This window comes from Lissotriton vulgaris, chromosome 8, assembly GCF_964263255.1.
Source record: "Lissotriton vulgaris chromosome 8, aLisVul1.2, whole genome shotgun sequence".
Taxonomy (NCBI): domain Eukaryota; kingdom Metazoa; phylum Chordata; class Amphibia; order Caudata; family Salamandridae; genus Lissotriton; species Lissotriton vulgaris.
This window is the reverse complement of record NC_141696.1, coordinates 369,773,845-369,789,081: the sequence shown is the minus strand read 5'-3', so window position 1 is coordinate 369,789,081 and position 15,237 is coordinate 369,773,845.

Sequence of the window (15,237 nt, the reverse complement as noted above, 5' to 3'; positions counted from 1 at the left end):
TACAACTTTAAAACTCACCGTTGGCACATATTCATTTATCAACCAGAAAACATGATTTCCAGTAGGAAGCAATTTAAACTAGAAATAACGAAACAACCCAAAACAGAGAGAAGGAAGGGGGCTGAGTAGAGTGGGGGAAAGGGCAAGAAGGGCTGGGGTTAAAGGCCAACGCGAGAGAGGGGAGAGAGGTAAGAGATGAGTGAAGAGAGAAAGTAGGGCTCGCAGAACAGAGGGTAAAGAGTTAGCAGGGTTAGCCTGCGTGCGAAAGCGCGATGCGCTTGGAGAGTGTATGCTGGCAAATGGCCGGAGGGAAGCCGGATGGGGGCGGGAGAGCCTGGTGGGGGGGGGGGGGGGCGGGAATGCGAGCGAGGGGAGGAGGCGGATTAGGGAGATGCGCAGTCTAGGTAGCATCAGTGGAAACTTAATTCACCACACACAGAAACAAGCTAAATTAAAAAAAAAATACAATTTTCTGAAACCAAAACTGTTTTTAGTGTCAAAAAGCATACTTTGCCCTAGTAGTGAAAGACACTAGTATACTACCTATGGGGATGTGCTCCTTGCAAAAGAACAAAATGCTGCCTCTCACAGAGAAATTAGCAAATGGCTGAAGCGAGCTGACCCACTGCCTCGTGCTGTATGCTGTAGTGGGTGGAGGAGATATGTGAATGACAAAATAACCGAGCAATGGACGAAAGGCGGGGACTGAAAGTCTGCCTATGTACATTATACATATAATTTGAATCAAATCAAAAGGCCTTGGCTAACGCCTGGCCTAAACGTCTAGGTCTTCAAAAAACAGGAATGCAAAGCAGATTGATTTCCCCACAGTGAGCAGGGCAGCAGTCAGTGGGCTGTGGGCCAAGTGCTGCTACCACGTGGCCACACACAATAGGCCTTGGAGCAGGCCCTTGTGAAGGTCACCGGATCAGCTACCAAACATGATCCTGTTTGCAACCTGGCACCCTATTTGGTAGCGTGCAGAATTGGCATCAAATGCCCTCACCGGCACCAAGGAATGAGAACCAGCACTTAGCCTGTAATACAAGGGCAGAAAGAATGTCAGTGAAAAGCGCAACCAAGCTTGCACCGGCTCAGCCCCTACGCCAATAACGCGAGTGCGTTGCTTAAATTCTGCTCGAACTGTGAAAAAAAAAGCTCACGCGTACATCGCAGGGTGTGCCAGTGCCCTAGGATTAATTAAGGTGAGTACCCGTAGCCAGCTAGGTTGCCAGGCACAGGGGAATATACTTTCTGCGCGTTTCTCCTTACCCCCACCAATTGCGCAAGTCAGGAGGGAAGCCATATGAAGCGTGAAAGGTAATGCGAGAGGTTAAAAGAGACTGTAACATGGAAAGACCGTGAGGTAGAGAAAAAACAAAAGGCAAAACGTAAGACGACAAAGCAAATGAAATGTGAGGTAGGGGAGAATAATCAATATAGGGCGTGTGTGTAGCTGAGGGAGTACAGCCCATGGAGAAACAGAAGGAAAAGGAAGTCTGGAAGGAGAGAGGAAATACGTTCTGGGAGTAAGAGGAGTTAACAGATGAAATGTGTAAAGGAGGATAAAGAAAACGATGGGAATAGGGGAGAAGTGTGGCAGGCAGATGGCTGCGCGGAGGGAAGCCGGATGGGGACGGGAGAGCCTGGTGGGGGGCGGGAAGGTATAGAATGACGAGAAAACGATGGGAATCGAAAAATAGAAACGAAAGAAAAAGAAGCTAAAACCGGGAAAGCAAGACTATTCCGCCATGCTCGGCTCGAAAAAGCAAATGGCCGGATGGGGGCGGGAGAGCCTGGTGGGGGGGCGGGAATGCGTGCGAGGGGAGAAGTGTGATAGGCAGATGGGCCGGATGGGGGCGGGAGAGCCTGGTGGCAGATGGGCCGGATGGGGGCGGGAGAGCCTGGTGGGGGGGCGGGAATGCGTGCGAGGGGAGAAGTGTGATAGGCAGATGCGCGGAGGGAAGCCGGATGGGGGCGGGAGAGCCTGGTGGGGGCAGGCGGATTAGGGAGATGCTCGTGCGTGTGTGGTCACGTGACCCGCTTTTGTGGTCACGTGACCTCACATGCACTGTAAAGAAACCGCAGTGGAAACCGCAGTGGTTTGACTATTCGATCGAGCCCATGAATTTTCGCCATTCCATTCGCAAGCGAATGGTAATAGGCGAAACCTAAAAAGGATTTCTGCAATTTTCATGCAACTGTAATGAAAAAACGTGAAGAGGGAAAAAAGAGCGATTGACGAGTAGATAGAGGAGGAAGGAAGCCAGGCCAGAGTGAACCCAAAGCGTTGCATCATGAAAATATGTGGAACAACAGCAGAGTTCCAGTGAGCTGGGCAACTAAATTACCTGTAACAGCGCCACAAAGTCTCTGGACTATACAATTAAGCGCTACAGAGATGAATGTTATAGGATTGACCGTTAACGGACGGAGCCAGGTGAGGTTGGGAGATGCGCCCCTGTCCTCGGACAACCACAAATCAAAATATGAGGCGCCAAAAAGCAACTCTTCTGTCCTAGAAGAGCCACACAAATCAGAAGCAATGCCGCTTAAATTCGCCATCGAATCGGCATAAAATGATTTTCAGCGACGTTGTGTCTGTCACCCCTAATATTTATCTAAATAATGCTGGGGTCCACCCCACACAGCCGAACGCACCCGTGCTGTGCGTCTCTTCCAAGCCTGGCGCGCAGCCTACTACTGTGTGATCTGCGGCAAGAGTTCCACACTCACGCCTTGCATGAAACCCACAGTTCGGTCCAGCACGCAGGGATTTCTTTTCACGAAGCTGCACGCGCTCTTGTGAGCTGTTAGACAGTAGGACTGGGTCTGCTTGTTTATTGTGCAGTGGGGGTTCGAATCTCTCCCCTACTAGCTATCTGTCCCTTACAATACACATTAGTTGCAACACTACTCTCGATTGTCAAGCAGCAAACCAACAGAGCGCAATGGGTCAGCATATTGAATAAAACTGTGCAAGTAGGTTATGTACCTCGTCCAAACCATGTGAGTGTGTTTGCATTGTGTACAGTTCGTGTGCCCACAAATTACTTGCTTCGACATGGACAGCTGTTTTGTGTTCTTGCCAAAGTAGTGAAAGGGTGTTTAAAACGGAGTTATCACAACAGGGTTTTGGGAACGTTTAATGGTTGCCTTTCGTTACTGAACTGCCTGCGCACAGAAACATGTCGTGTAAGAATGCAGGCGAGGTTCGCCGCTCCGTGTGATCCTGTGGCGCCGCTTCCTTTCAGCACCACATCGATGATATGCCCAAGCTGGATTCAGGAAGAAGCCGATCCTATATGCTAGGTTACACCGCATATTAGTTTCATCAGTTTAGTTAGGCTAGCACGCTCCCCACAGCGCTCTGGTGCAAGTGTGCAACATTTTACTTATTTTATATTATTTTTTATTTTATGCGTTTTTATATAGCGCGGACTTTACCTGAAGGTGTCAGAGTGCTTCACAATAGGCACAGTAATGATACATGAGGAGAAAATTACAAGTGAACAAATTACAAAAGCAAACGTTACAGGGTGATCCGGAAGCAGAGAGGTGCAGCACTGTACTTCAGCGGGCACATAGGGGTGCCAGGGCCTAAAACCTGGAACCTCATGGGAGGCGCGGGGAACCCGTGTCGGCGCCCCAGTAGTCCTTCGGGCGGTTGTGTGCCTGTGCAACCGGGGGTTTGCCTAGATACGCCCCGCAAGGGGCGTGAGTAGATGTATTACCATAATGGGGCAGCATATGGGTGGTTCGCCACGCCGCTGCTTGGCTCATCAGGCGGGCAGGTGGCGAGAATGCGGCCTGCCCTTGGATCGCCCGTAAGATAACCCACTATGATTACATAACGTTGTATGTAATAAACCTGAGGCAACTTTCCCCAAACTAACACTGGTGTCTTGTGTGTTATTTGCGGGATGTTTGGTGATGTTGCGGGGTGGGGGGTTCTGTTGACATGATGTGACTATGCGGCTGCCCGAGGCCACCCGGTGGCCATCAGGAGGGCGGGCCTGTAGTTTCAGAGCGCCTCCCCCGCCCCCTACTTTCTGTCTCCCACTCCTCCCCGGGCAGGTGGAGTCCCGGCGGGAGGGGGGTGGGCCATGACGCACGTCCGGGGCGGCAGGCAGGGCGAGGGGTATTTAACCTCCCCTCGCCATTTTAGAAGCCTCTTTGCCGCTCCGGACGCCGCGCGTCATACGTCAGGGACACTCTTTTCCCTCCCTACCTCTTACCCTGAGTGTCAGTTGGGGGGGGCACCTGTTGGAACTTTTAATGTGTACTTTTTTTGTTGCAGGCGGAGTTACAGGGCGATCCGGAAGCAGAGAGGTGCAGCACTGTACTTTAGCGGGCACATAGGGGTGCCAGAGCCTAAAACCTGGAACCTCATGGGAGGTCCGGGAACCCGTGTCGGCGTCCCAGTAGTCCTTTGGGCGGTTGTGTGCTTGTGCAACCGGGGGTTTGCCTAGATACGCCCCGCAAGGGGCGTGAGTAGATGTATTACCATAATGGGGCAGCATATGGGTGGTTCGCCACGGCGCTGCTTGGCTCATCAGGCGGGCAGGTGGGGAGAATGTGGCCTGCTCTTGGATCGCCCGTAAGATGTGGTAAATAAAGATTTACCGTATGCGGAATTTCTATGCGGTATAAGTTCAAACAAATAGCTCAATCAAATGAGAGGCAGAGTCCGTGGCATATGAGTTTATAAGGGTTTTATTCCATGTAATGGAATGGTTCGCACCATGGTATCATGTTCCATCACCACGAAGGTTCAGGAAGGGATAGACAATACTTTATTAACAGTGTACAATATATATAGTAAATGCATACAATGGTGATGGATACAGAAGGCGTAACAGCTGAAAGAAACGAGATAATAACACATGTGCGTAACAGAAGGCGTGCACAAGGGCGTACACGGAGGAGTGTGCTAGAAACGTCACATGAAAGTGTCACAGGTGGGTGGATTCATAGAGGAATCCTGCAGTGCCAGCAGAAATATATGGCTGGATGCGCGCGCAGGCAACATGACGTGTGATTGACGTGGAGCTGGAGGGTGAAGGGGACTTGACATTTAGCACTAGAAGGGGAGACAGAAGTCTGGCGTGTCAGAACAACCTAAACCCAATCATATCTGATATCTTGTGTTTGAGGAACTGTATTATCTAAAAGGAAAGGTCTCTCGGGCAGAGGCTATTCTATACTGACTGCTAGTGCGTGCATATGCGTCTACGTGTCTATGCGTAATGCGAGGGGCCATGGGCCTACCATGGTAACGGGAGCAATGAATTACTTGCATGGAGACAGAAAGGCCGGGCCTGTTGCTCTGCAGCTGGGGGGATGTTTACCTAAATCACTAGACAGGAATGTATTTTCGAGGAGCGGAGCAGATAACTTGAAGGCAAAATACAGTCTTGGCAGGCAAGCAGGCCGAGCCGGGCACCGCTCGCCGCGCAGGGAGTAAGGTAAAGGTCATGGATGCAGATCCAGGCCGCAGCTTTCAGAGGCAGAAGGCAGAAAAAGGCTCGATGGCAGAAATCAGGGCCTAACTCGCCAGAGTCAGAAAAACGTGAAAGTGCACCATGTAAAGACGGTGGCACGGCATACTTAGGAACTGAATTATCGACCCATTCATGGTGGATCTGAAAGAGGACATGTTAACGTTGGACGCAAATGTATTTGCGTCTTCATAGCTGGTTGTGGAGGGAACATACATGTACTTGAAGCACGTACATGGAGCCTTTGGGGTCTACGTTAGGGGACACAATTGACCATAAAAAATTCCAATTACCTCATTCCCTCCTTGTCCCCTACGGACCCTTCATGATATATCAATCTTCATTAGTCCATCTATTTGTTCATATAACATCATTTGCTCTTCCTTTTTCAGGCGGGATTTAGAACGTGGACTTGGATGGGGAATACATGATGTGGCGCACAAGCCGCAAATCGCTGGCCCACACTGCAGACATAGACAACAACTGAATACTATGAGAAGGGCGATTCCGAGGAAGGATAGGACTTTCCATCCCCAGGCTGATAACACGCTCCAGAACCAACCGGACCAAGTCCAGGTGCCTGGATTCTAGTGTATCTGATTTGCAATCTTGTGGAGACTGGTTATGGCTTTATATACTGATGGCGCGTTTTCTGAAATGAAAACACAGCAACTCGATCCGATGACTTTACAAGCTCCGCCCCTATCGGCCAGGATGACGTCAAGAACAAGACGATTTTGGAGAACAACAATCCTCATAGCAGACTGTTCTTCTGTTAGGTTGCCTAGGGCGGAAGTAGTTCCATTCACTACTGCTTCAAGGGTTCTGGTCAATTTACGTATCAGTTTACTATTAAAGACAGTACCTAAATAGGGAAAGAAACCTTTATTGAAGTCTGTGTATTGTCCCCATGCTGTTTCAGTATAGTCGACAATCGGGAGATCTCTCTTGGGTCTATTGTGTACTAGATGGGAGTTCCTATGATAATCAGGTGGGGCTAGGAAAATAGGTGGCAGAAGAAATGCAATATAACAAGTACCATCCCAATCTAGGGGTAAGCGCATGTATGCTGTCTGACCACAAACGAAATAGGAATGACGGGAAGCTTTAAATGTAGACTTGCCTTTATCACTGAATTCGATCACAGTAGTACATTTACTATGACCTAGGTGTACTGAACCATTCTTTCTGACACATAATTCACCTTTTACTGGTAATACTGACATAGCGGGCAAGACTGGTTCGGCTTCGGACTGGACATTCAGAATCATGAGGTTAAGTGTAAAATTACCTAATCCATACACTCCGTTTTCTAGATCGGTCCCTGTCCTTTGGGGAAGACACTCCTTGTCAGGGAAACATGCCTTATGCAAAACTGTGTTCAGATTTACCCATACCCAATTGCCCTGGTAAACTATGGAATCAGAATCTAAGGAATTTATTAAACTAAACCATGCACCACAGGAACCATTGTGTGTGAACGGATACGGAAAGAGGGGCAGAACTCCCTTGTACTTCTGATAGGGAGGGAGTCGGCCACATATCCAACAATTGGTAGCATTGCTGGTCTGATGGGAATGATGTAACATACTGATGAATGTATTGTTGCGTAGCGCAAGTCGGTAAGATAACTCGTGCGGGGGCAATTCACTGAAAGTATGCTCGACAGTTTCATTTGAAGAAGAAGGTGCATGTGTGAAAATAGGAAAGTACATGTGTAATAATATACTTGTAGCAATAATCATAAGACTCAGAAAAAACATAATCAATAATGTCACAATACAGTGACTACGGAGAGATTTACAATATTCTCGTTTATTGAGCTGTTTCTGTCTATCTCTCTCTCTATTGGGGTCTAACTGGTACATGTCAGGAACCTGTCTAACCGCTTCACCTAGGGGAGGACTTAAACAATTAAACTGTCTGACTTGCTAGACCTCAATTTCAGTTTGTACTCCTGCTGAGGAGTTTTCTCTACCAGGGGGAGTTTAGTATCAGTCTCTGGAAGGGGGCAGGGCTGGGAGTCTGGTTTTGGCGGAAGTCCATGGCATTTCTTATCGTGACTCGAGTGGAGCCAGCCCGTGCGGCCCTCCACCTTCACTGCGGTCCTTGTTGTTAACAAAACAAGCTTCGGCTCCTGCCAACGGGGCTCCAGCGGACTCCTCCTATCGAAATTCCGGATAAAGACGAGGTCTCCAGGGATGATCTCGTGTGGCTTCACCTCGGTGTTGTCGGGGAAGGCTGCAGCTACCTGTGAACGACATGATTGTAGTGCAGACATCAAGGAGGCAAGGTAATCTGTCAGCATATTACAGTCAACATCTGTGATTTTACGAGGCAGAGGCGTCCCCCACATATTCGGTGGCCTGCCAAAGACCACCTCGTACGGGGATAGCCCTGTTCTTGAATGTGCTATCATTCTCATATAAAAAAGGGCAACTGGTAAAGCTACGATCCAATCTACGCCTTTCTCTTTAGACACTTTGGCGAGACGTGTTTTCAGGGTCTGATTATGTCTCTCTACGAGACCTGCTGCCTCGGGATGTCGGACACAGTGGAACTTCCACTGATAACCTAGCAGGAGTGATACCTGCTTCATGAGTTCGGACGAGAATGGCTGACCATTATCTGAGTACACAACACGGGGCAAACCATACCGTGGGAAGAATTCACGTACCAGCTGCTTGGCAGTGGTCGGAGCGGTGTAATCTGGGACTGGATATGCTTCTGTCCAACGGGAAAGTGCACATACAACTACGAGGACATACTTAAATCCTCGACAACGTTCCATCTGGATATAATCCATCTGGAGGACTTCAAAAGGGTGATCGGGAAGATGAAATCCACCTTGCTCTACGGGAATGCCTTTACCTGGGTTGAACTGACAACAGATCATGCAAGTACGCACTTTCTGTTTTGCTGCTGCTCGTAAATGCTTATTGAACCAAAGGTTTTGAATACTGTCTAACATGGCCTTTTCTCCTAAATGTGCAGGACTATGTACAGTGTTAATGATAACTTGAACCATAGAGTCGGGGAGAAACCATGTAGATTTTCCCTTCGTCATCCATCCCTGTTCTGTCTGGATCCCTCCTAATTCAGTCCATTTCTTGATTTCGTCTGGTGCAGCATGTGTCTGTATGTCAATTACATCTAGGGCGGGATCCCTAACTGTCATGCAATGTGTCGGTGTCGGGACTACTGTCTTTGTCAGGTCAGTTGTGTGAGTCTGAGCTGTATGCTTGGCTGTTCGGTCTGCCAGGTCGTTACCCTGGGAAATGGTATCTGTAACTTTCGTATGTGCTTTACACTTCATGATGGCTATGGCTGTAGGCAAATGTATTGCCTCTAACAGAGCTTGAATGAGGGGACCGTGCTGGATTTTGGCACCGTGGGAAGTTAAAAAACCTCTCTCTTGCCAGAGGACTCCAAAGTCGTGTACAACTCCGAAGGCATAACGGGAATCTGTGTATATGTTAACTTTCTTATTCTTGGCTCGAATACAGGCTTGGGTCAGAGCGATGAGCTCTGCTGCTTGGGCTGACAGGGTGTCAATACGATGTGTTTCTATGACTTCAGTTTCTGTCGTTACTGCATATGCGGCCACTAACTCTCCTGTACTTGTTCTCATACATGAACCATCCACATAAAGTGTCAGGTCTGGATCTGGTAATGCGATGTCTGTCAAGTCTTGTCTGGGTTTCGTCGTAATGGTAATAACTTCAACACAATCATGTGCCAAAGGGTCTGTCTCACTTAATGGCAAAAGTGTAGCAGGATTCAATGTATTGCAACGTCTGATTTCTATGTGTGGCTGAAACAATGTCAATTCATAACCTGTCAGTCGTGCTATAGTCAAGTGCTGAGTCTGTGTTCTGTTTAAAAGAACTTCCACGGAGTGTGGAACTTGTACTGTCAATTGATGTCCTAACACTATGGCATCGCTTTGTCTGATTGCTAGAGCTGTTGCTGCTACTGATTTCAAGCACGCAGGCAGCGCCTGGGCTACTGGATCTAATGTACTAGAAAAATAAGCACACGGTTTGTGTGAACCTGCTTGATCTTGGGTGAGTACTGACAATGCAGTACCTTCGCGTTCTGTGACAAAAAGTGTAAAAGGTTTGCTGTAACATGGTGTCGCTAAAACAGGTGCTTGACATAAGGCTTTCTTTAAGTCTACAAAAGCTTGTGTATGTTCCTGAGTCCATGGGAGGACAGTCGATGACGCTGCCTCCTGGGTTGTCAACTGTATGAGTGGCTTGGCTAGAAATGCGTACTGGGGAATCCATTGTCTACAGTAAGAAGTGAGGCCTATAAAGGCCCGTACCTCCTTTTGCGTCTTGGGTTGTAACATATTTACAATTAACTGGATGCGGTCAGGTGTTAGCTGTCTCCCCCTCTTGGACAGCAAGTGCCCAAGGTACACCACTTGCTGAACACAGAATTGCAGCTTCGAAGGAGACACCTTGTGTCCCTTGTCAGCCAGGAAATACAAGACTGTCAGTGATGCTTGTTCACATTCTGGTTCACTACGGGCGGTGATCAATAGATCATCGACGTACTGGAGTAGGGCAGTGTTAGCAGGCATGTGAATACTGTCAAGTTGTCTTTTCAATGCTTGGCTATAGATGCTGGGGCTTTCTGTGAATCCTTGAGGTGCGCGTGCAAATTTGAAGCTACGGCCATTTAAACAGAATCCGAAAAGGTATTGGCTTTCTGGATCAATTGGGACACTAAAGAAGGCGTTCTTCAGATCAATTACAGTAAAGAACGTGGCCTCTGAATCAATAGCCGTCAATAATGAAGAGATGTCTGGGACCACAGGGTACTGTGGTACAATGCATTTATTCAATTCTCGTAAATCGATCACTAATCGATAAACTGGAGGTGCATTCGGATAAGTACGTTTAAGAATCGGAATGATAAGGGAATTACAAACATTCGAGTCGGTTTCTACAACCACTCCTTGTGCAATGAGCTCGTCAATGATTTTCAGTAAAGCCACTACAGCATCTGGAGGTAACTTGTATTGTCGGATTCGTGGTAAAACAACACCTTGCTTGAGTGTAACTCGGTATGGTGTAATGTGCATATAACCTACATCAGTGGGGCACCTTTTTCTTTCCATAGTCGACCAGTGGGGCCTTGTGCCCATAAGTGTGCAGGAACATTCTGTAATCTGGAATCAATATCTCTCAACACATAGTGACCCTTGAAGTCACGCAGAAACAATCTTACTCCTTCCGGAGAGCAACAAATTACAGCTCCTAGAGCTTTCAGTGTCTTGATACCTAGCAAGTTTTCTGGACATGATTTCGTGAGCAATAAATCTGTAGTGCGAGACAATGGACCAACTGCAAGGGGAACAGGTTTCGATACTTCATTAACAATAGGCTTTCCTGAAAATCCAAGGGAAACATTCTGTGAGCCTGAGAGGGGTGCCCCTGGAACCTCGTCGTGACTGATTGTCGTTCTGCTTGCCCCTGTGTCAATCAAAAACTTTCTATCCTTTCCTAATACTTGACTATGTACATAAGGACCCTCTTGATCTACAGGAATCTCGATAAGAGGCAAGCCAACCTCCCTCTCTAGGCTGTTTCATGTGTATCGCTGATATTCGGGATAATCAGTTTGTGCATATTGGTACATCTGCTGGGTTGCATGTTGTGTTGCGGCAATGGGTTGTGGCTGTGGTACCGCTACGGTCTGTACTGTCTGTTGTGGAGCATGCATAGGCTGTACATTCTGTGGAACGTGTTGTTGGGCCTGGTCCTGTCTGGGAGGACGCGGTCTTTCTTTAGTTTTACCTGTAGATATATTGTGTTTCAAAACTGCACAATCGTTTACATAGTGACCTGGCTGTTTACAATAGTTGCATGTCCCTTTAACAGGAGCTGCTGAATTATTGGACTGTGTCATGCCCTTCTTCTGACCGTCAGCTGGAACTGACTGAGCTACTAGCATTTTCATTTTCGTGTCTTTCATATGTCTTTGTTCGTGATCATGTTCTTCCCTAATTCTGTTCTGGTGGTACTGTAACATCTGTAACATTTTGGAAGGCGTATTTGCTTGCCATGTGCTCTCGACTTTCAATACACGATTCTTAACTTGGGGCAAGGAATTCTCGACCAATTTGCTTACAAAAAGATGTGGGTATGACTCGCTACTTGTTTTCAGGCCACTATTAATAATAAAACATTTCTCAAATCGGGAATAAAAATCACTAGTGTCTTCGTCGGGTTTCTGTTTGCAGGCTGAGATTGCATCCCAACCCTCCTTTTTAGTTGACAACAACCTGGGCAAAACTTGTACTAATAATCCTGGTAGTGCTTTAGTGTGGTCCCCAAGACCTAAACCTGGGGTTCGGCCAGTTTCTTCTGTTTCTAGTACAGCCCAATTAATCTTTTTGTCTCCCACCTCCCATTCTTTTTCCTTGAGTTTCTCGTAAATACCGGCAGGCAATAATACTTTCAATATTTTCATAATGTCAGGGTAGGTATAATCTTCCATGAGTAACATGTCCTTTATTTCACGGTGGAAACCTGCTGGGTCTTTATCATGACTAGGCACTATTTTCTTCATTTCTAACAATTCCATTTTTGTTATGGGCGTGTACACGAATACACGTTCTAGTGTGTTATCCGGATTCCTGATCGGGTGTACTTCTCGTAAGGGATTCTGTCTGTCTATGTAGAACATTTTCCTTTCTGGGGGTGGAGCTGAAACAAACTGTGGATTCAGGAAAGCACTATACCTGTGTCGGTGTTCTAAAATTACTTTAATTAAATCGGTACCTAGGCCTCTCTATTTATTCATGAGTAACTCTACTAGTACATCAGCTAGGGGACCTGGATCAGAATGTTGGCTCTTATACAACGTAAGGAGGTGTTGTATCATGTACATACCAGCTAGTCGCTGCTCGTCTGGGGAAAGATTCAAAAAGGTTTGTGCTACTGCGTCATCATTATATCTATCGGAATTGTCAGCCCATTGTACTGCTGACCTGGCTAATTCTTGTTCATCCATGGAATTGAGTACATGGTACCCCATTCGTTCTTGGAGTACTTTATCGGTAGCCTGAAATAGATGTTCAGGAGTCCTCGGATTTGACATAGCAGAGTGAAAAAGTCTCTTGCTTTCTGGGCGTAACGTTTTATTACAGGGTCTACCCTTACCTACATATGCCATTACTCCTGCATCTTCTGTCTCATCCTCCTCTGAGGATTTGTTCGTGTCTGTTTCTGCTTCCCTTGCATCCTTCTCTCTTTCATGCAGTACTATTATTTCTTTACGGACCTTTCTGTACATGGCCTCTATACATTTCTGTTTATCATGTTTTCCGTCTGCTATATTCTGTCCCCATGTAGTTAATGCCTCCATCTCTTCTTTATTCACACCAGGCCGATCTCGTTCTCTTATGAAACAGTTTATGAGGAATCTTAATATCATACCTTGAGTGTCTACTTTCTGATATGCCATCGCCTTGTGAATACATTCAGGACCTTCCCCAGTCTGAACAAAACGATATATCCTGTCTAGATATTCTGGCATTCCTGGCAATAAAACAACAAAATTTGCAGCACGTCTTAAACGTATTGAGGCTAACATCATGGGCCCTTCCTTACCTGGAACGGGATCATATCTACAGTCTGTAGGATATTCTTTAAGTTTTTCTAAAGGGGCCCCTTTCGGGGTACGTTGTGCAGCTAAGTCTCTCATTGTTAATCGATGTGTAGGTGGCGGGGTAAGGTATCCTCCCCCGGCACCTCCTGATGCATAAGCTTGAGCATAACCAGGCTGTAGGGTCGGTGCTTGTAACGGAGTCGGGCCCTGGGCAGCGCCAGACCCAAAGGGGTTAAGCGGGTGAATACCAGTATGAACAATAGGGGAAGTGATAGCAGGTGGGGGAAATGACGCGGGAGGGGTCTGCTGTTGCGGACCTGGGGGCAGACGATCAGCGGGTAGTACAGGTGCAGGTGGGACGGGTACATTGGTATATGCGGGAGCTACGTCATCTAAATAGGAAGAAAGAAAAATGTCTGCTGCGGTCTTATGACGTGATTTAGTCGGAACCAAGGGAGGGGGCAGATCTTTCGGTATTTCCGGGGTCGCTTTAGGCAGGCCCTCGGCCAGGACTGGATACAATCCTGTCATGATTGCATTTCTCTGTCTTTCGTGTTGTTCTGTTCTGACTCTCTGTCCTTCTTCAAGTAGTTCTTTTTCTTGAGCTTTTTCGGAATCCTCTCTACTTTTCTCTACCTTTCTGAGTGCTTTCTCTGTCCGTCTATGTGATTCTTTACGCCATAGTTCAATGGCATCTTTCTGTGACTGTCTGGCTTTCTTTTTCCATAACGCTTCCTCTACTCATGATGCACTCGGCATCCCATGTCCCTGTAACGGGCCATTTCTGGTTCTCTGCTAAGTCTTTAGTATACTCCACCCACAAGTCTAGATATAATATGGCATTTAAGCCGTGCTTGTGATACATAAAATGTCCAGGAGTATCCCTGGGTGGGATGGGAACTGCTTCTTCGAGTACCCCTTTCCTAGTTCCTAACTGACGTAACTTAGTAAACAGTGGCATTCTGTAACTCGATACTTGATACTTGGTACTTACTCGAACTTGAATACAACTAATACAATAAACACAGTAATGAAGATCAAACAATCACTCATACCACGACATTAAAACACATTTAAACATTTCAGAACGAACAATAACTAGATAACTGGATACTGGATATACTGCTAAACAGTACAGATACACTGCTAAAACAGTGCAGACCGGGTCTGTGTACCCAAACCCGTCTTGACCGGACACAAATTAATGCACCCGTCTTGATGCATCCCCAGCAACGGTACTCACCGGGAAGCACGGAACAGAAGGCCTCGGAAACTCGACACTGGACTGGACCGGACTGGACTCGACTCGACTCGTGACGTAGGTACTTCGGAACTGGTGGGCCTCTAGACACCTCGGACCTTGCTCTCTCGGCTGGGCTCTGGTCGGGATCCTCCGCACTCCTCACCGCCTCGTCTGGGTGTCGATCGCAGTCTCAGTCACCTCCGTTGGCCTGAGGGAGATACAGGAAATCCTGCGGGTACGCGTAGTTGTCCGTCATGGCTGTGGCAGGGGGCTAGGCCTGCAACGCACCGCCGGCGTGTAAGGTGGGGGAGGGGTCCCTGTTCGGGCACCAAATTATGTGGTAAATAAAGATTTACCGTATGCGGAATTTCTATGCGGTGTAAGTTCAAACAAATAGCTCAATCAAATGAGAGGCAGAGTCCGTGGCATCTGAGTTTATAAGGGTTTTATTCCATGTAATGGAATGGTTCGAACCATGGTATCATGTTCCATCACCACGAAGGTTCAGGAAGGGATAGACAATACTTTATTAACAGTGTACAATATATATAGTAAATGCATACAATGGTGATGGATACAGAAGGCGTAACAGCTGAAAGAAACGAGATAAGAACACATGTGCGTAACAGAAGGCGTGCACGAGGGCGTACACGGAGGTGTGTGCTAGAAACGTCACATGAAAGTGTCACAGGTGGGTGGATTCATAGAGGAATCCTGCAGTGTCAGCAGAAATATATGGCTGGATGCGCGCGCAGGCAACATGACGTGTGATTGACGTGGAGCTGGAGGGTGAAGGGGACTTGACATTTAGCACTAGAAGGGGAGACAGAAGTCTGGCGTGTCAGAACAACCTAAACCCAATCATATCTG